The 20,317-nt window shown below is 46.4% G+C and overlaps 1 long non-coding RNA gene across 1 annotated transcript in view; it reads right to left on the bottom strand.

The window, feature by feature from the left end:
* LOC144771671 (uncharacterized) overlaps positions 1-20,317 on the bottom strand; it is a 115,373-nt gene that overhangs the window by 41,270 nt on the left and 53,786 nt on the right. Inside the window, exon 2 of the long non-coding RNA XR_013599422.1 lies at positions 9,667-9,792. This is a non-coding gene — a long non-coding RNA (uncharacterized LOC144771671). The remainder of the gene's footprint in view (positions 1-9,666; positions 9,793-20,317) is intronic.

Raw genomic sequence — 20,317 nt, 5'->3', positions numbered from 1 at the left:
AAGGGGTACGGATAACTCCTGGTCCCACCCCTCCCTAGCAGGCAACGCAGCGTAGTTCACATTGGCGCGGACCGATCTATAAAGCGTGGAGACAAGCCTGTTGGGGTTATCAAGTTGAAGTATATGTTGTAAAGGGAGTAATACAGGAGGTTCGTGTGGGAAATCAGGTGTAATAGCCTGCAAACCATGTCTGAGTCGTATATAATAAAAGACTTCTAGTGGCGTCGGTTGTATCCCTTCATAGAGTTGGTCCTTGGTGCGGAAAGTACCATATCTGTACAGGTCGCCCCATGTGTGAACATGGAGTTTTGTCAATAGCTTTTGAAAGCCAGCTTCCTGTAGTAGTGGCAGTTGTGGGTGGTACGATAGGGGCAGTAGGGGGCGTATATCAGCTGTAAATCAAGTTTTGAACTAATAGTATTCCACGCCGTTACTGTACTGAAGACTGTGTTTGGGGTCTTGTCTCTACCCTCTACTGGGGAGAAAAGTGCTCCCTCGATCGGTGTCGGGTGTGCTAGCCAGTGTTCAGCCGCCAATTGTGGCATGTATTTAGGTTGTCGCACCCAGAAATAAGCGAAATGGACCTGGGCAGTTCGATAGTAAAGCTCGAAATCAGGAACCCCGAAACCACCCTGCGAGTACGGCATGGTGAGGACCTCCCATTTAAGCCTGGGCGTCTTCCCACCCCAAACCAGCCTGAGCAACTCTGAACGCAGCAGCTTAAAAAAGAACGCACCAGGATGAAAAGGTATATTCAGAAATAAATACAGAAGTTGAGGGAGTATTACCATCTTGACTAGGGAGGCCCTCCCAGCCATGGACAGGGGAAGGGTGATCCACCGGGAAATATTGTCACCGATTTTATCCATCACCTTGCCATTATTGGCACGAATGAGTGTCTCCCTGTCCTTTTCTACTTGTACACCCAGATATTTGAAGTCCCCCTCGCACCAGGTAAGTGGGTATTCCAATGGAAATTTATGTGTAGAGGCAGTGAGTGGGAAGATACACGATTTATTCCAGTTAATCTGCACTCCAGAGAGGGCCCCGAATCGGATAAACTCTCTGAGCATGGGGTGCAGATTCTCATCCGGGCGGCGAACATAGAGTGTAATATCATCCGCATACATTGAGATGAGAATCTGCCTTTGAAAACACCGTAGGGCGCGATCCCGATGATGTTGGCGAAGTTTAGCAGCGAGGGGTTCCGTGGCTATGGCAAACAGGAGCGGGGATAGGGGGCAACCCTGCCTAGTCCCCCTGGATACAGGGAATTCTGGGGATAACTGCCCGTTAATAAGCACTCTGGCTACCGGACGTGTATACAGCAACCTGATCCAGGAGATGAAAATATTAGGAAAGCCCATACGCTCAAGCACACGGAATACATAATCCCACTCGAGGGAGTCGAACGCCTTAGTGGCATCCAAGAAGATGGCCGCCATTGGCAAGTCCTCATGGACAGAATCATAGACGAGAAGAAGGTGCGGAGGTTGTGTGACGTCGCTCTGCCTGGGACAAACCCAGCTTGATCCGGAAGTATGAGGTTCGGTAGTAGGAGACTTATGCGCGTCGCAATCAATTTAGCGAGGATCTTCATGTCGCAAGTACATAGCGACAAGGGTCTATAGGAATCGCAGTGGGAAGCAGGCTTCCCAGGCTTAAGCAGGGACGTGATGAGAGCAGTTCTCATGGAAGCGGGAAGGTGACCAACCTCCAGCGCATCCTCATATACTTCACGCAGAACCGGCGCCATGAAATCTATATACGTCTTATAAAATTCTATGGGGATGCCATCTAGCCCAGTGGCTTTGCCCGATCGCATATTCATGATGGCTTCCCTGACTTCCTCCAGTTCAAATGGGGCACTTAAGAACGCCCGTTGGGAGTCGCTCAGCCATCCCAACGATACATCTGCCAGGTAATCTTCCAGTGTCAGCTCCCCCGTACTGTTCGATGTGTAAAGTGCACTATAGTGTCTTACAAACTCATTAAGTATTTGCGTGGAATCTCTAAGTAACAACCCTTCAGCAGTCTCCAACTCAAGTATGACAGTGGGCGAGCGCAAAGTTTAACTGTAGTGGCCAGAGCCTTCCCAGGTCTCTCGCCCTCGCCATAACGTCGTGCCACCCAGTGTTTGTGTCTGAATTTCACCTCACGGGCAGCCTCACCTGTGTACTCCGAGATCTTTTCCCGTATCTCAGCCAAAACGTCCCCACCCAGGTTCGCTCTAAGGGCCTCTTCTGCTCGCCTAAGGTCTGTTTCCAGGGCCCTCAATCTGTTCAGTATGTTCTTAAATACCCCTGAGCCCTTCGAAATGCAGAAGCCTCTAAGCGTGACTTTGAATGCCTCCCATATAGTTTCAACATCACAACCGGAGTCCTTATTGCGTTTAAAGAAGTCTAGACATTCCTCTCTAAGTTCTTCCTGAAATGCCACATCTAGGAGCATCGAGGGTTGCATGCGCTATGCTGTAACAGGGGGGCCCAATTCAGCACCTTTCAATGTAATAAGAACCGGAGAATGATCAGAATATGTTCTGGGGAGGTGCGCCGCGTGTATCAGTGACGTGTAGAGGAGGGGCGCCAGGAGAATGTAGTCAAGTCTGGCCCATGATTTTGCCTGCGCGGTAAAGTGAGTGCCTTCCCCCCTCGTCCCACAGTGAGAACGCCATGCATCTATAAGATGGTTGTCGTCAACAGTCGCACTGAGGACTTCCCTCCCATTCGTGTAATGATGTGGGGCGGGGTGTGATCTGTCCAAGGCGGGTTTCAAGGTCAAGTTAAAATCACCCCCCCATATTATGTGTTGTGACCCTGTCTCAACTATCGCTGCCCACAAGGCGGTGAAGTATTGCGGATCATCTACATTGGGTCCGTAACAACAGGCGAGCGTCACCGTCACACGTCCCAGCCTACCCCACATTAAGCAGTATCTCCCCTGAGGGTCAGTACGTGAGCCTGCTAGGTAGAAAGGGCGTTTTCTTTTTGATCAGAATAGCTGTACCACGTGCATAGGAGGAATATGAGGAGAAGGCAGTATACGAGGCCCACCTGCTACCAAAGGAGTGTGGTCTAGTAGGTGCAAAATGCGTTTCCTGTAGGAAAGCAATATGGATTTTATGGCGATCCAGGTATCCCAGTATCTGTCTTCTCTTTCTGTGGTCCCCGAGCCCTCTCACGTTCCACGTGAGCACATTCAGGTGTGTGTCCCCCATGGGTGCAGTTGGATACATATATTAGGAATCAAGACATCCAACAAGGCGTAATCCCTATCAATAGAGTGCATAACCAACTTAAATCTCGCCCACTTTCCAATACCCAGGGGGAATGGGAGCCGCCTCCCGGGAGCACCTCCCCCAATACCAGCACTGCGTGTTAGTAACTCACATTTCATATATCTCAAAACAGTCCCACCTCTCTCTTGGCCGCCAGCCAGCCGCCTCTCAGCGTGACATCGAAGCAATCTTACGAGAACTAGTGCACAAGTCATGAACTGAAACTCAACAAGTTTGATACCTTTCTCACAAATTGTGATCCAAAAACAAACAGGTTCACCAATTCGATCTCCCCCCTCCCCCCCCCAAGAAACCCCAACGAACGTACACTGCGTGTAGAATTACCAGTGGCATCAAACATCTCGCCATCGACCCCCCATCCATCCGGCGTCACAAAGGTGAGCCACAGTACGCCAGTTACATTCCCCTCACGCACAGTCTCTCGCCCGCCACCCCCCTCCCACTGAAGCGTCCCCAACTCGCCAGCATCCCACGTCCGCCCCCCACCCACACGGTAACCAAAAAAGTGAAACAGTAAAAGAACAAAAGTCAAGGTCTTTGGGGTATACCCAATAGGGGCCATCAGAGGTGCACTTCCTACCACCCCCATTCCTCCCGCTCCCTGGAAGTCCTCACTTAGCGTCTTTGTCCGGAAGGGAGAAGGAGTAGGGAGGGTGGGGGCCTGGCATACATTACCACCTGCAGTCCAGCACCCGCCTTCGGGACCCCAGGAGCCAGTTGTAACCACCGCACACCATGATATCCTCCGCCATGTAGTAAGAGAGCATTGATGTTTCAGCAGATCAGAAATTCAAAACAATACAGGACCGGTGATCAGTCATTCAGAACCAGAATCCTGTAGCCCTTCAGCTTCCGCAGGTCGCTTATCTCTTTTATGCAAAGTTTTAATATACTCTTCAACCTGTTGGGGATTGAGAAAGAAATGTTGCGTGCCTTGATGGGTTACTCGCAGTTTGGCCGGGTACAACAGTGCATAATCAATGTTCATGTCGCGAAGTTTTCTCTTAACAGCAAGGAACTTCTTCCGCTGCTCCTGAACTACCGGGGTGAAATCAGGATATATAGAGAAGGGCACTCCATCATATGAAAGGTTCTGGTTTGCCCTGGCCGCTCGCAACGCCGCATCTCGATCCCGATAGTTGAGCAAGCGCGCAATAATGGGCCGCGTGGGGTACCAGGCTTGGGCTGGGGACCAAGCGAGCGGTGGGCGCGTTCCACAATAAATTGGTTCGAGAGAGCTTCCTCTCCGACTGCTGCTGTAAGTAGCTTTTCAATGTATAACTCCATCTTCCCGGTGTTGGTCGATTCTGGAATGCCTGTGACGCGTATGTTGTTCCGTCTGCTCCTCACTTCCAACTCCTCATTTTTGGCGGCAATCACCCGCAGCACATTATCCATTCTTGAAAGTCGCGTAGTATGCGCCGCCGTGGTGTCATCATTTTCTGATATTCGGCGCTCCACCTCCGTAATACGCTCCTCGTGGACGTCTATTTTCTGGGCTATGCCATCCATTCTAGCGGACAACCTATGCACTTTGTCTACCACTGTGGCAAAGCCCTGGTGCATCTCCTGCAGCATCGTGGCGATGTCGGGGGCTGTGTGGGCCGAGGTGGAAGCCTCCGCCGCCGGGCTCTGAGGCTGCCTGCCGTCGCCCGTTTGTCTAGTCGTTTTCTTTTGCGTCGCAGGTTCAAACTGTAGCTTGGGTTGCCTGTTATCTGGTTTCCCCATGGTGGCAAGGAGAAGGGGCGCTTTCCAGTGCTACGCACCCCGTGGCTGACGAAATGTGAAGTGAAGAGTCTTGTGTACTGTGGATGAGGCGCTATCTCTTAGGTGCAAAGCTCCTCTCGGGCCTCAAGAATAACAGCGCAGATCCGGCAGACAGACACTGTGGGGGTCCAAGGGCAGTGAAGCAAGGAGCAGGGCAAATATCGTTTATAGGGCTCCAGGCACTCGAGCCAAACGTGTCACCGCTAGGTCCCAGGAACCGGCAACAAGTAGCGCCCCAAGGCCTTTCACAAGATGATTGGCACCTCGGGGTGCGCCTGCCTCCGCAGCGCAAAACCCGGAGGGAAGGCAGGAGTAGGGATCTCAGGTTTGTCCGCACAGATAAGGAGCATAGGCAGGCCGGGGTTCGGAATGCCCTCAGGGGGGGGAGCAGCAGCAGGCCGATTGCAGCGCTATGCGCTCGCGCCTGTCGAAAATGAAGAGCGGAGGCCACCGGGGTAGAGCAGCTTCAAAGGGGTTCAGGAGCCCTCCTCATACGTCGCCATTCCCACTCGCCGAACTCCCCTTACCAGTACTCCCTCCTATGCCAGCCAGTGTCCGTCTCCGTCACCGAGAAGAGTAGCGCTGCCCGCCTGTGCCCTGCAGGCCTGCACGCCTCGTGGTGATCCCCGGGCTTGCGTGGTTTCTGCAGCCGCCGCCTGGCTTCACTCTGTTAGCACGTACCCCGGCTCTCCAGTCAACCGGTGCTATCTCCGTGACCACAGGCGGTAGAGGTCCCAAACTTGCACCGAGTGTGCAGTGTCTCCTGTCGCTCCTCCGTGGGAATTTTTAGGCGGGTGGGAGCAGAAATGAAGGAGCAATGCAGGATAAGAATGCCAGGCTGCTGGAGCCTCACTGAAGTGCGGCCATTCAGCCCGTGCGCCCTCTAGCGCCCCCCCCGCATTGCATTATTTCTGTATTGCAAAATACATGATTGTAGTGGTGCACATTCCATTATTTCTTCATTGCAAATTACGTGATTGGGGTGTGACGCATTGCATTATTCCTTCATTGCACAGTACATGATTGTAGCAGTACGCATTGCATTATTTCTCCCATTGCAAGGTGCCAGGGTGTATCGTTACGCATTGTATTATTTATCCTTTGCCCAGCACAGGATTGTATCGTTACGCAGCGCATTATTGTTTGTTCATTGCAACGTGTATGATTCTAGCATTACGACCAGCATAGCATTTTGAAATCAGTGGTTGGCATTTGAATCTACCAGCCAGCTGGGATGAAAATTACCCTTTATTATATTTTGGCTTTTGTATTGTGTGGTCTGATTGTATATCTTTTTATATAAAGTTTATACTCGTTTTATCAAACTCCATTTGTGGTGTCACCAGTGGGTTTCTGTGAGTGTGGTTGCACATACTGTACACTCGTGCCTTGGAGATAGGCCTGGCTGCTCGTGCCAAGCTACTAAGAGGGTGAGCAGGGCTATCTCAAACGCTGTCCTTACTTGGCCTAACATTGAGTGAGGAGTCCCGGGTCTCGCATTTGGTGACAGTGGTGCGGGACAGGGACTCTGGCTTCCAACAAGGACTTATATTTAAATTCTGCTAATTATGGTGAAATGTTTGTCATCAACATTATGTACACCATTTTTTACACTGAGCTAGTACTCCAAGTGCAGGTTTCACAAGGGAAACATTGCCCGACACTACCAGTTGATAGTTCTGTCATACGAATAGTACCTCCCTCGGTAAAACTGTACATTTGTTGGACAACATAAATGTCAGAAATGTGCCAGACAGATTCTGTGCACACCCTCAGGATATGTTGGCATATGTCCCTACTAGCCACAGTGCACCATCTGTACCCCTAACCTTAAAAAGCCAACAAATGTGTGTGCAACCTTAGAACATGCTAACCTTGATCCCCAAGGAAATCATGATAACGGATCTAGAAACGTTTTGTTGCACTTGCATGCTTATCCAAAGAAGTACACAAGCAATACTCAGCAAGCCTTTTCTATATTCATTCAAGCGTTGTGATTCTTGCATAAAATGCGTGTGCTGTGATAATTAGTAGAATGAAATAGATGAGTAATTAGCATCACAAGTACAGTGAAACATATGAAAATGTCCACCATTGTGCTAAGACAGTGAATATATGGAGGCTTATACTTACTGTGTGAAGTTATACTCCTACCTAGCAGTCCCTAACCTATTTTGGCCTAGGCTGGGTGATCTGCCAAATCCCTGCCAGGGTAGACTAACTCCACCTTACCTGTGGGTCAGTGTCATCATGCTGCCCATCTTGGTGTAAAGCTGGATATCCCTTGTGTTGGTACACAGGAAACAGCTGACCTGGAATTGACAGGCGGTAACTCCACAATGTCAGTGGAGTGTTACTCTGCCTAAACAAGGAAGTGATTCTGTATATATAACATCATGCAAATCTTTATTCGATTGTAAATACAATCATTAAAGAACATACAACCATAAATACATTCATATGTCAATTTAAAAGATTTAAAAAGGATAAAAAAACAGCATTAAAATACAGAAAACAAATCAGGCACTGAGGCCGCAACAAAATGAATCCAGCTTAGAGCACCTTACGGCAGCATGCAAAAAACTTGAAACAGCAGAAAGAGTGTGCCTATTAGGCAGTACCTGCAGATACGTAAGTGCCGGGTGAGCTTGCACAAATCCATAGCTTTCAAAATTGTAAGAAGAGAACTCTTCCTGGGGACACTAAAATATTTACACAACAATACAAAATGTAGAGTATCCAGCGGGGAGACATTGTCGCACCCACAGTGCCCTAAGATGCCTGTACTGGACCAGCCACTCGTGGAGGCTAGGAGGTGATGTTACAAATTGAACCTGATTCAAACCACCGCAAATATGTCCTATTTGTTGGGTAACAGGGAAAGGTATGGTTCTATGCCCTGTATAGATTTTAATTATAGTTGGCCCTGAACCATGGGTTTCCCAAGTAGTAGCTGGACACGTTGCATAGAGGCACATTCAACCAAGCATTTGCAATGCAATAGGTCTCGCATTTGGGAGAATTTGAGCTGTTGGCATTGTAAATGACAATGTATTTTATTCATGTGTTTTTAAAACTTGCAAGTTGCACGTAAAGATGCACTTTGTACATATAACCTTTGTTTACGAGAAGCAAGGTTGGCAGTAACTGCTCCTCTTTCACTGCCAGCCTTGCTTCTCATAAGCAAGGACTAGAAGTACAAAGTGCGTGTTTACACACCACTTGCAGGTTTTCAAAACACAAGAATAAAAGGCATTGTCATTTACAATGCCAACAGCTCCAACTCGTGCAAATGCGAGACATATTGCATTGCAAAGGCTTGTTAGTTTTGTTAGCACTGTCTGAGCATTGGTTGCACTTCGTTTTAATGCCCACATATAGTAATAAGGAACATAAAGGTGGCCAGTGAAGTTTTTCAAAGGGCTTGCCACTGAGCAGCGACCTGTGTTGCTGAGTTTTTAGTAACCTTTGAAATGTTTGAGGTAGAAGCAGTTTTCTTGGTCTGCAGATTATGTAGCAGAAGATGGATTATATGGCACATTCGTTAAATATATTATGCAAAAAATGCATCAGTCGCACAAGCCCAGTCGCCCTATTATATTATGAACAATGGAGTTTTCATAGTGCCACACTTATTACCCAGCTCAGTCTTTTTTTGCCATAAGGTTAGGTGCAGGTACTGTATTCCCTTCAGATGTTCACACAAGGTTGGTTTGAGTGTTAACCTTTTCAGTGGTAGACGAGAATGCCACCAGGAGGCTATGAGAGACTGCAGAAGCACCTATCGGTGTGGTGGCATAATAAGGGGTAAAGTGCATGTGAGTTGGGACAGCTGGGGATATGGGAGGGAAGAAGAGCCTGGAAGATTGGACATACTGGTTAGTATGGGAGGATGAGGTAGAGTAGCTGTCAAGTAGCTGAGATATGTCACTTGACTTGTCTCTCGGATGGGGAAAGAGTGTCTGGAAGAACAGCAGTGACCTGGGAGTCCATGCGTATGTAGAAGTGAATGGGTAAGGTGTGGGTTGACGTATTGGAGATATAAAAAGGTCAGGAGTGACTGCGGTGTGAGGCTGAGTGAAGCTCTGTCTCTCTCACCTCAAGCACTGGACTTGCGGGTGGGAGGAAGGAGAGCACATTATTATGAAACCCATCTATCTGGTTCCAGTTCGCTGTGCCTGCTTTAAGAGACCTCACAGCCAGCGTGCATGGGCTTGGCTTCGTGTAGAGTGCGCATTCTCTGAAGGTTGCCGGCATTATAGCAGCTGAATGGCAAAAAAAGAGAGAACAAAAGTTTGGTGGGGTAGGAGAAACCCGCCTTGGAGCAGATGAAAACGACAAAAAAAGAACAGGGCTACCGTGTGTATTACAGAGAGGGAGAGGCAAACAAAGAACAGAAGTGCCATGGAGAAGAGGAGATAAAACAAGGGCCTCAGTCCCACGGCAGTTGGTTTTCCTACCGTTACAAGGGCAATGCAGAGCAGGCAAAAATAAATATAATTGAATTTAGTGCCCAGTCCGCGCTGGGCAATTAGTATGAATAAAACATTTCTGATATCCATGCAAAACTCTTCCATGTGTAAACTTTTTAGTTGAATCACCTTCTGACCCACGCCTCTGGGAGGTTCACGGATCCTTCCTTGTCCTCCTTTCCCTCGTCCATGGCGGGTTGGGAGCCTGAAAGTGGCGCACTGGCTGCACCCAAAGTTGAGGTAGCGCTGTGTGTGCTGCAGAGGTGGAGCAGATTAACAGAGTGTGAGGGCCGCCCCAATATGGAAAGGAAAAAACGCAAACACTGAGAGAGCACAAGTTTGAAAAAAAATGTATAAGTACGCCATATTTACAAGCACGTAGTTAGTTTAAACATGTTTTGCACACGAGTATTTTATATCCAGGAGTGAAATATACAGAGTGGTTTATATTCAGTAGTAAAATGAATAGAATGTTAAGTAGAGTAACAATAATTATAACAGTGTGAGATTAAATGTAGAAATGTTGGATTATATGTGAAAACCTCATGTTCTCATGTTAAAAAGAGTCATGTCCGAATTAAATGTAACTTTGGATTCCAGTATTTTGTGTAGGCCTTAGGGCAATTCACAGCAAACCTGAACGTGCTGCTAAAATAATGTGAAATAAGGTTGACATGGTTCTTTCAAAATGTACTATTGAACTTAGGGTTAAAAGTATATGCTTTATAGATGTGTTATTTTAGAAACGTATGCTAGTTAAGAATGTTTGCTGTTTAAATCAAGTTAACGTTTTAAGAGTGCAGGAACCTGCTGCATGTAAATCAAGTAGGCCAGAACAGATAATGTCATGTAGTTTAAATCGTCATGTGCTCGTTAGAGGAGAGGTCGTGAGGTGTCCAGTATGGAGCTCTGAGAGTGTTTTATGGCCTAAGATATGGTGAAGTCTGGAATTTGAGGCCCACTGCAGGACGAGCTGTATGCAGGTGCGAGGGTCCTAATCAGCTCGAATGAAAGGGACTTTGTTCAGTGGCGCCTTGCGCAGGCCTGTAGGAGTTTCCAGGAATTTCAGGGGGTATCAGCGCACGGAAGAAGGAGCCTGGGAACCAAGGTCAACTATAACGAGGGTCTTCAAGAGTACCATCATGGAGTTTTACCGCGCAAAGATGTACCACGTGAGGGGCGTCCCAAGGGGCGTTTCTATTGGAAATGTGATTTGGTATTAGGGAAAGTGACCCGGGAGGAGAGCAGAGCAGATGATTTTGGGAGCCTAAGGAAGCGGATGGGTAGGCAGATAGGCTGATCAGGAGAGACCCATTATCAGAGAAGAGACAAAGAGAAGTGCGTGATCTTCTTAGGAAATCACCACGGCTGACACCTAGAGGGTAAAGATCTTGTTAAGTAGGGATGTCATTTAGTGTAGTGTAGGGACAGACTAACCTTAATTTTTCTTTTCTGTAATGACTTTGAGGTTGCAACTTGTATTCATTTTGGCAACGCTCATGTTATTAGAAATTGTACTCATTATTTTGTTCTTCAGACTCAGATTATTCAAAAGATTCATGTTTATAGTGATACCGATTTACCTTCTTAATCTCATTTTGAGAAGTTTGTATCTTCAGTTATCTTTGACTTTATATTAAATCTTTAAAACTTAATTTTGGTCAGTGGTCATTTAGAGTGGTGTAAGTTCTTAAATTGATTGCTTTATTGTGAGATTACCTTTTACTCAAGACAGGTACCAACGATTCAGTCGACAGGAAATGGGATTTGGTAAGATAATTAGTAACCAGTAATCCCGCGTTAGCAGTTGGTAGCAGAGTGAGGATGGTTATCTTCTTGAGGAAGGTAATCTAGAGAGGTTAGTTTACCCCAAGGCCCGAGACGTCGAGAGACGAGCAGCGGAAGAATCGTGTGCCGAAAGGTGCAGACGGTGCGAGAAAAGCAGCAGTATCGGAGAGTGAGTATAAAAAGGGTCATGCGTGAACAGATTGCGGTGTTTTGTGTTGTATTTGTATTGTAATGTCTTGCGGAGTTGAATGCCTGTAGTGTGAAAGAGAGAAGGTTGTGAGCGCGCGCAACCTGGTAAACTGGTAACCTGGTAAACGGGTTAACTGGTGAAATCTTAAATTCAGGCCAGAGCTTAAGTGGTTTTGGGTGTATCGAACATCCAGGGTAGTTGTCGACCATAGTACGGAGGTCACGAGGTACCATTGACCGCCGTGGATCCAAGATAGGGGGAGTGTAAGAGTGAGTGTATGAGTAACGGACGCTGGTCGAAAGTTACTGTGTGTGAGTAACCTATCGGAGAAGGCGATTGTCTGGAAGTAATCGGAAAGACATTTCGCCAAGTTAAGGTGACAACTACAGAAAGACTGTGGGCGTACAGTCAAAGAAAGGTGATCGCTTGGACGGAAGTAATCATTTTTCAGAGTATGAATGGGATGCGTGCATGACCGAGGAGACGAGCTGAGAAAGGAGGGGAACTGCTGCGAAGGAGGACGGGTGACGTCGGCTAGAGCCGCGCTGTGATTGAGCGGTTGGTGTGACGTTAGCTAGAGCCGCGCTCTGGTTGGGCGGCTAGAGTGACGTCGGAGGAAAGTCGCGTACGGATAGGCCAGTTAGTGAGAACAGCGCTGAGATTGGTGGAATATCATCAGGAAGTAAACAAACGCGGAGAAAAGAGAAATCATGAAGTGTTTTAAGTGTTTGAAAGGGATTTTTAAACGTAAAGGAAGTGAACATTATTACGGGGAAGAGGCTCCCCCAGAGGGTACGCCAGCTCATTATATGGCAACGAATGTGGGGCTGCATACGATATTGTGGATTGGGGCTTGGAATAAGCTTACGGAAGGAAATGAGGAAATGCAGTTCCCGAAGTATGGAACGTTTAAGTTAGAGGTGTTACATCGGCTAAAAGCAACCATGTCCTCATCGAAACCCTCACCTAGACCAACACAGTTTGAGGCACTTAATGCATGGATTAAGGCTGCACACGACCGAAATTTGAACAGGCGTCAACAAAGGCTGACGCGATCGGTAAGGGCAGTGCGAGATTCCAAATGGGATGAGGAGGAAAAGCGTTGGAGGGTACAGACTATTGAGGTGGAGAAGATGTATCCGATGAGGGAGGTGTCAGGAGGAGGAAACCTCATGGAGGAAGACGAGGAAAGCGAGTCGGAGGACAATCTGATAAACAGATTGTTAATGGATAGACCACCTCCGAGAGTGGGATTGATAGAAGATAGAGGGCTCGCAAGGGAAGATGGGAATGAGATAGAGGGATATACACCACTCCCTATATCGGAATGGACACCTAACAAAGGCGGAGAAACACCTCCAAACAACACTGTACAGAGTGTAGTGGGAAGGTTTGTGGTGCAGAAAACGCCAACCACAGAAAGGGTTGAGTCTGTGGGATTGCCAGACGCTCTTCAAGTGCCTGTTACCATAGGACCCATAGTTTCGATCTATAATTCTGAGAGAGATAGAGGGGAACAACAAAGGCAATTGGATAGGGAAAGGGTTGAGATGGAAAGGAGGAATAATGTGACGAATGCATGGAAACAATTACCAGGTTCGGTAACGTGGAACACCCCATTAGACACAACTGTCGGTCCCAATTCAGAACAGGGAGGTCCGAGAGGACCAATGGATCTAAGGGGACCGCGGCCAAGATCTTTTTCAGAGTTAAGAGCTGATTTGAGGGAATGGGACGGGTCCATAGTATCTCCGAGTAACAGGACAAGAACGGAACCAGAGTGGGAAAGCAGGGGAAACGGGACAGTATCTCATTGTGGGGCCAGCGAGAGTAGTCAGAGCCGGGAAGGCCAAAGTCAAGAGAATAGAGGGGATGCATGTCCTACAAATCAGAGAGAACAGCCGGAACAAAATACTAAGATTGTAGAATGTGAGGAAATGTCCCGTCTCTGGGGGAACGGAGGAGATGAGGCGGTACGGGCTTTTCAGAATAGGTTTAGGTGCCTTCATCATACACTTGGGGAAGACGTTCAACATTGGAGAATGGTTCACAGTGATAGATCTTTGTCAGGCTTTCTTTTCAATCCCATTGGATGAAGAGAGCAGGTACCTTTTTGCGTTTAAAATGGAAGATCGCGTTTTAACATGGTGTCGAATCCCACAAGGATTCACAGACAGCCCATCCATCTTTAATCAGTTGTTGAAAAAGAATCTTGAGAATCTAGTACTGCCACAGAACTCGGTTCTGGTACAGTACATAGATGACCTACTTGTTGCGTCAGAAACAGAGGAAGCTTGTAAAGTAGATTCAATTGCCTTACTGAATCATTTAGCTGAAAATGGACATAAGGTATCTCCGAGCAAGTTACAGTATTGTTTGACAGAAGTACAGTATCTAGGGCACAGGTTAGAAAAAGGGAAACGTAAGGTGTCCCCAGAGAGGATTGAGGCGATAATGAAAATGAATGCGCCTACAACACAGAGAGAAGTTAGAATGTTCTTAGGAATGGTGGGTTACTGCCGACAGTGGATAGTTAACTTTTCACTGAAAGCAAAGCCCTTACAGAAACTGACGCACAAGGAGGTGAGTGATCCGGTACCATGGGATGAAGAATGTCTGGTGGCGTTTTTACAGCTGAGAGACGATTTATGTCGTGCTCCGGCTCTGGGAATGCCAGATTATGAAAAGTCGTTTTCACTCTATTGCTGTGAGAGAGAGGGATGTGCTTTGTCAGTCTTGGCACAGACCCACGGTAATGCCCGTAGACCAGTTGCATACTTTTCGGCTACATTAGATCCAGTAGCCGCAGCGTTGCCCGGATGTCTCAAATCCGTTGCTGCAACGGGTGTCAGCATTGAAAGGAGCGAAAGTATTGTGATGGGACATCCAGTAGTGGTATATGTACCACATTCAGTTGAATTGTTGATGACCAGGACGAAGACGCAGCATCTGACCAATAGTAGGCTCACGCGCTACGAGCAAGTTATACTTGCCGCAGAGAATGTGACTCTCAGGAGATGCTCTGTCTTGAATCCTGCTACTTTGATGCCATTACCTACTGTAATAGAAGGCGAAGGATGTGAAGACCACGATTGCCTTGATGTGACTGAACTATGCACGAAACCCAGACCAGATATTGTGGATGAGCCATTGTCTGACCCCGATGAAATTTACTTTGTTGATGGCTCATGTTTAAGAGACGATACTGGTCGGTTGAGAGCAGCTTATGCTGTTTGTACCATTACTGGAGTTGTGGAAGCCGCTTGCCTGGAAGGAGTACATTCCGCACAGGTAGCAGAGATTATTGCCCTAACTCGTGCCTGCATAGCAGGAAACGGAAAGAGAGTCACCATCTACACGGACAGCCAATATGGTTTCGGTGTGGTTCATGATTTCGGGCAGTTGTGGTCTCAGAGGGGTTACATGACCTCCTCTGGTTCGCCCATTCGAAATGGAGAATTTGTGCGATTGCTGATAGAAGCATTACAAGGTCCTGTTGACATTGCAGTAGTGAAGTGTGTAGCTCATACTAAGAATACAGATTTTGTGTCACAAGGTAATAGATATGCTGATGAAGTCGCACGCTATTGTGCGGAACAAAGTTATTCTTTCTCAAAGGTGGAAATAGAAGGTGCAGAAGAAAAGACTGAATTAAGTATGATGTTAGAAACTGTAGACACTTGGGAGGATTTAAGGATAATGCAGGAGAACGCACCTGAAACAGAGAAAAAGGCATGGGAAATAGCAGGCTGTGTGCGAAGTGAAATGGATTTTTGGGTTTCAGCAGATGGGAGAGCTGTGTTACCTGAAGAATTAGCTAATCCCATGGCGAGAGAAATACATGGTCCAGTACATCTAGGAAGGGATGCTATGATGAGAGTTTTTAGGCAGACTTGGTATTGCCCGAAATTCAGAATAGCAGCAGAATCAGTATGTAAGCGATGTGTTACCTGCCAACAACTGAACGTAGGCAAACGAACACCAGTCACACTGAGTCACATTGGGAGGTCGGGGGGGCCTTTCAATAGAATGCAACTAGATTTCATTGAAATGCCAAGAGTCAATCGCCTTCGGTATGTGTTGGTGATTGTATGCGTATTTTCCAGATGGGTTGAAGCGTACCCTACACGTAGGTGCGATACACTCACAGTGGCTAAATTGTTGCTCAGGGAGTTGATACCGCGCTTCGGGGTGCCTGCCTCTTTGGAATCGGACAGAGGAAAACATTTTAACAGCGAAATAGTGAAGATGTTGTGCTCCACACTGAATATCGATCAAAAGCTGCATTGTAGTTATCGACCAGAAGCTTCAGGAATTGTGGAACAAGTGAATGGCACTTTGAAGAATAGATTGGCTAAAGTAGTGGCATCCACATCCTTGAGTTGGCCAGATGCTCTTCCATTGGTGCTCATGAGCATGCGCAGCACCCCTGACAGGAGGACAGGTCTCTCTCCCCACGAGATCCTGATGGGGAGGGCCATGAGACTTCCTACAGTTCCAACTACTGCTCTATTGAATATTACAGATGATCTGATCTTGGATTATTGTAAAGGACTGTCTGACGCCATCCATTCTGTGTCCCTTCAGGTGCATGCGGCTGAAGTTCCAGCAGCGAGGAACCTGTGTCATGACCTGAACCCAGGGGACTGGGTCTTGGTTAAAAAGCACGTCCGGAAGAACTGCCTAGATGTTCGCTGGCGTGGGCCCTTTCAGGTAATCCTGATCACGAACACCGCGGTGAAGTGCGGGGGGCTGCCAAATTGGATCCATGCATCCCATACTAGAAGAGTTCCAGCACCTCTAGAAGGAACAGCTCCCATCCCAGACGAAAGCCCGGAAGTGGAAGAAGAGTCGCAAGAAGGGATTGAGGCAGCTGAGGAGGTGTCGGAAGAAGTTGGGAACGCATCGGATTCAGAAGAAGAGCGAAGGCAGGACGGCAGTGAGACAGAAGACGCAACTGAAGGAGAGAGCAGAAGTGAATACGACTCAGACTCAGATCCGTATCGGAGCGATCAAGAACCAAGTGGGAGGACAAGGAATAGGAGAATAAGGCTTGGAGCTGCCACTTGGCCAACAAGGAGAAGAAGGCTAAGTTTGAGGTCGGCCCAGGAAGAAACGCTTACTCCTATATCCGAAGACTCAGATCCAGAAGAAGATATCCAGGATCAAGCCGAGGAGGGTCTTAGAAGATCAAGTAGGGTGCGAGTGCCTAGCAGAAGATACTCTACTCCCGACTGGACCTACCTTGTTGCAGATGTCTGGGAGACACAGAACAGGGAGGATCAGGGAAGTGGAACTGATCAGAACTGACCCGATCATCACAGTGCAAATAAAGTTTCTACTGCCAGGAGCGGAGACCGAAAGGTTGCTGACACTCAACATCGTTCATCCTGCTCTCCTGAGTGGAATAAGAAAATTGCTTTTAGAGACAGTTGAGTTTCCAGTTTGCTGTTCACGATATCCAATATTGGAGGGAACTCTTCTTCGTTTGGAAATGCTTGAGCGAGTAGTAGAAATGCTAGGAGCGCTTATTGTTGTGGACTAATACCATATTGTGAATGTCTTCAAAGGGGCGCAGAACTGGAAAGGTGAAGAAAGTGATCTTGATTAGAACGAACCCCTTTGTAACTGTGGATGTAGAACTGATAGTACCAGGAGTGGAGATTGAAAAGACATTAACTCTTCATTTTGTTCGTCCCCTGGTCCAGAGTGAAATAAGGAGAATAATCCTAGAGACAGTTGAATTCCCGTGTTGTTGCAAGAATTGCCCAGAACTTGAGGGAATGTTTCTTCGTATGGACATTTATGAGGATGTAGTGTCACTCCTTGAACCATATATAACTTCAGACGAAAATAAGACTGTTGAAAAGAAATTGTAAAAACTTGTTGCAAGATAACCTAGCGCCGAGTGGAAGAAGAAAAGTGATAGGGGTTTCATTTTAGTGGATGGAGAAGGGCTAGGGTTGTCTATTTTTACTGGACTTTGAATTGTTTTGCGGAAATAAATTGTCAAGCTTCCAAGTGTTCCAAGAAAGACATTGCAAGAGAGAAAGACTTTGTTTGAAAAGAAGAGGAAGTGAATGCTGGAAAAAAAAGTCGAAAACTACACTGTTTGAGAACATGGAGGCTGGCAACCCGAACCGCAGGGCAAAATGTATAGCTGTTACATTTTTAGGAGTAGTGGTTTCTCTTATAATTTTAGTGGTAACTGTTTCATTCCTAGCGGGACACGAAGGGGATGGAACCACAGTTAAGGAGGATAAGGGAGTGTCAACACCGAGAACTACCATTATTAAGGAGAAGGGAAACATCAATGAGAAAGACAAAGCGTTGTTAGATGCAGAAGTAAAAAGGTTACACATGGATGAGTCACAGGGAAATTACAAGTCAAATGCTTATGCTAAGTTGCTTTATGAATATGTTGATGCCATGGAGGTAAAGGATTGCTATGTCTGTATGCAATTACCAATTTCGGTGGAGGAGGGTATCAAATACCATCATCTCCCGTTGACATATGGGATAACGTGCAGTTTATTGTTAAGTATGTTTTATGGACGAGACGGATTTGAGTATTACTTCTCGAATTTCGACTCGACATTGCCAGAGGTTCCGAATTTCAAGCATTTGAACAAATGGGACTACTACAAAAGCGAAGACAGATTACACAAATGGTTTATTCCATGGAGAACGTTAGATACTTCACATGCTCGAATAAACAATCTGACTTGTCAAATATCAGAAGTTGAGAAAAAGTTTATAGCACAGGTAGATACTAGATACAGGAAGCAGAAGGTATTGAAGGCATCAGGACAAGGAGAAACAGATTGGACCAAGGAGGAAAGGGCACAACAACGAAAAGGTAGTATTGGTCCAATTGCTTTGGATAAGGAGAAACGGGGGAAACTGTGCATTCACAGGAGTTACTCCTATTATGAAAACGTTTATGTAGGACAAGTAAATTGTGAACATGCCTTTCAATTGGAGTACTACTCTAAGAACTTCATGAAAGGGATGCAAGCAATACCAAATGTATATTTTGTATGTGGAAGATATGCCTATGTGAAGTTACCAGATAATTGGTACGGATCATGCTATCTGGCTGTTGTCTTCCCTAAAATATATCATGTTGAGAATTTAGATACGCCTAAGAAAGAAATATCAACTAGATGGAAGCGAGGGCTGGGTGCAGCAGAAGTAGTTGGAGATGTAATAGGTGCTGCATTCCCGTTCCTAGGATTGATAATGAATGACATTAAGATCAGGAGGTTAGCTACAGTCGTAGATAGGCTATCTGCCAGTACTGCAAGATCCTTGATGCTGATAGAAGGGGAGATGCAATCGATTAGGGCAATGGTTCTTCAGAACCGACTTGCTTTAGATGTTCTGTTAGCAAAAGAGGGAGGAGTCTGTAGGGCCTTGAAGGTACAGGAATGCTGTACTTACATTCCAGACAATTCAAAGCCTCTAGAGAAGTATATACAAAACATCACTGCCATACACTACGAAATCGAGGACCTGGCAAAGGTAAATGTGTGGGAAAAAGTAGGTCATGGAATGGGTAAAGTTGGAAGTTGGTTTGCCAACTTAGGAAAGGGTATCGTTTGGTACATATTGAAACCCATCATCATAGTAGTGATTTGTGTAATCACTTTGTGGGGATTGGTGCGTTTGTATCAATGGTATAGAGCAAATAGGTTACAGAGAGCTATGAAGAAACAGGAAGAAGAGTTGACAGCGATGCAGGACAATCAATATAAGAGTCTGAAAGCATTAGAGAGTATGAAAAGAAGTGGTAATGCCCTGTCTTCACTTTAAAGATTCTACATTTTAGTGTCATGGTAATGATGACCCCTAAAGGTCATCAAAGGGGGGACTGAGAGAGCACAAGTTTGAAAAAAAATGTATAAGTACGCCATATTTACAAGCACGTAGTTAGTTTAAACATGTTTTGCACACGAGTATTTTATATCCAGGAGTGAAATATACAGAGTGGTTTATATTCAGTAGTAAAATGAATAGAATGTTAAGTAGAGTAACAATAATTATAACAGTGTGAGATTAAATGTAGAAATGTTGGATTATATGTGAAAACCTCATGTTCTCATGTTCAAAAGAGTCATGTCCGAATTAAATGTAACTTTGGATTCCAGTATTTTGTGTAGGCCTTAGGGCAATTCACAGCAAACCTGAACGTGCTGCTAAAATAATGTGAAATAAGGTTGACATGGTTCTTTCAAAATGTACTATTGAACTTAGGGTTAAAAGTATATGCTTTATAGATGTGTTATTTTAGAAACGTATGCTAGTTAAGAATGTTTGCTGTTTAAATCAAGTTAACGTTTTAAGAGTGCAGGAACCTGCTGCATGTAAATCAAGTAGGCCAGAACAGATAATGTCATGTAGTTTAAATCGTCATGTGCTCGTTAGAGGAGAGGTCGTGAGGTGTCCAGTATGGAGCTCTGAGAGTGTTTTATGGCCTAAGATATGGTGAAGTCTGGAATTTGAGGCCCACTGCAGGACGAGCTGTATGCAGGTGCGAGGGTCCTAATCAGCTCGAATGAAAGGGACTTTGTTCAGTGGCGCCTTGCGCAGGCCTGTAGGAGTTTCCAGGAATTTCAGGGGGTATCAGCGCACGGAAGAAGGAGCCTGGGAACCAAGGTCAACTATAACGAGGGTCTTCAAGAGTACCATCATGGAGTTTTACCGCGCAAAGATGTACCACGTGAGGGGCGTCCCAAGGGGCGTTTCTATTGGAAATGTGATTTGGTATTAGGGAAAGTGACCCGGGAGGAGAGCAGAGCA

The sequence above is a fragment of the Lissotriton helveticus genome, chromosome 8 (genome assembly GCF_964261635.1).
Source record: "Lissotriton helveticus chromosome 8, aLisHel1.1, whole genome shotgun sequence".
NCBI lineage: Eukaryota > Metazoa > Chordata > Amphibia > Caudata > Salamandridae > Lissotriton > Lissotriton helveticus.
This window is presented reverse-complemented; position numbering and strand designations above follow the sequence as displayed.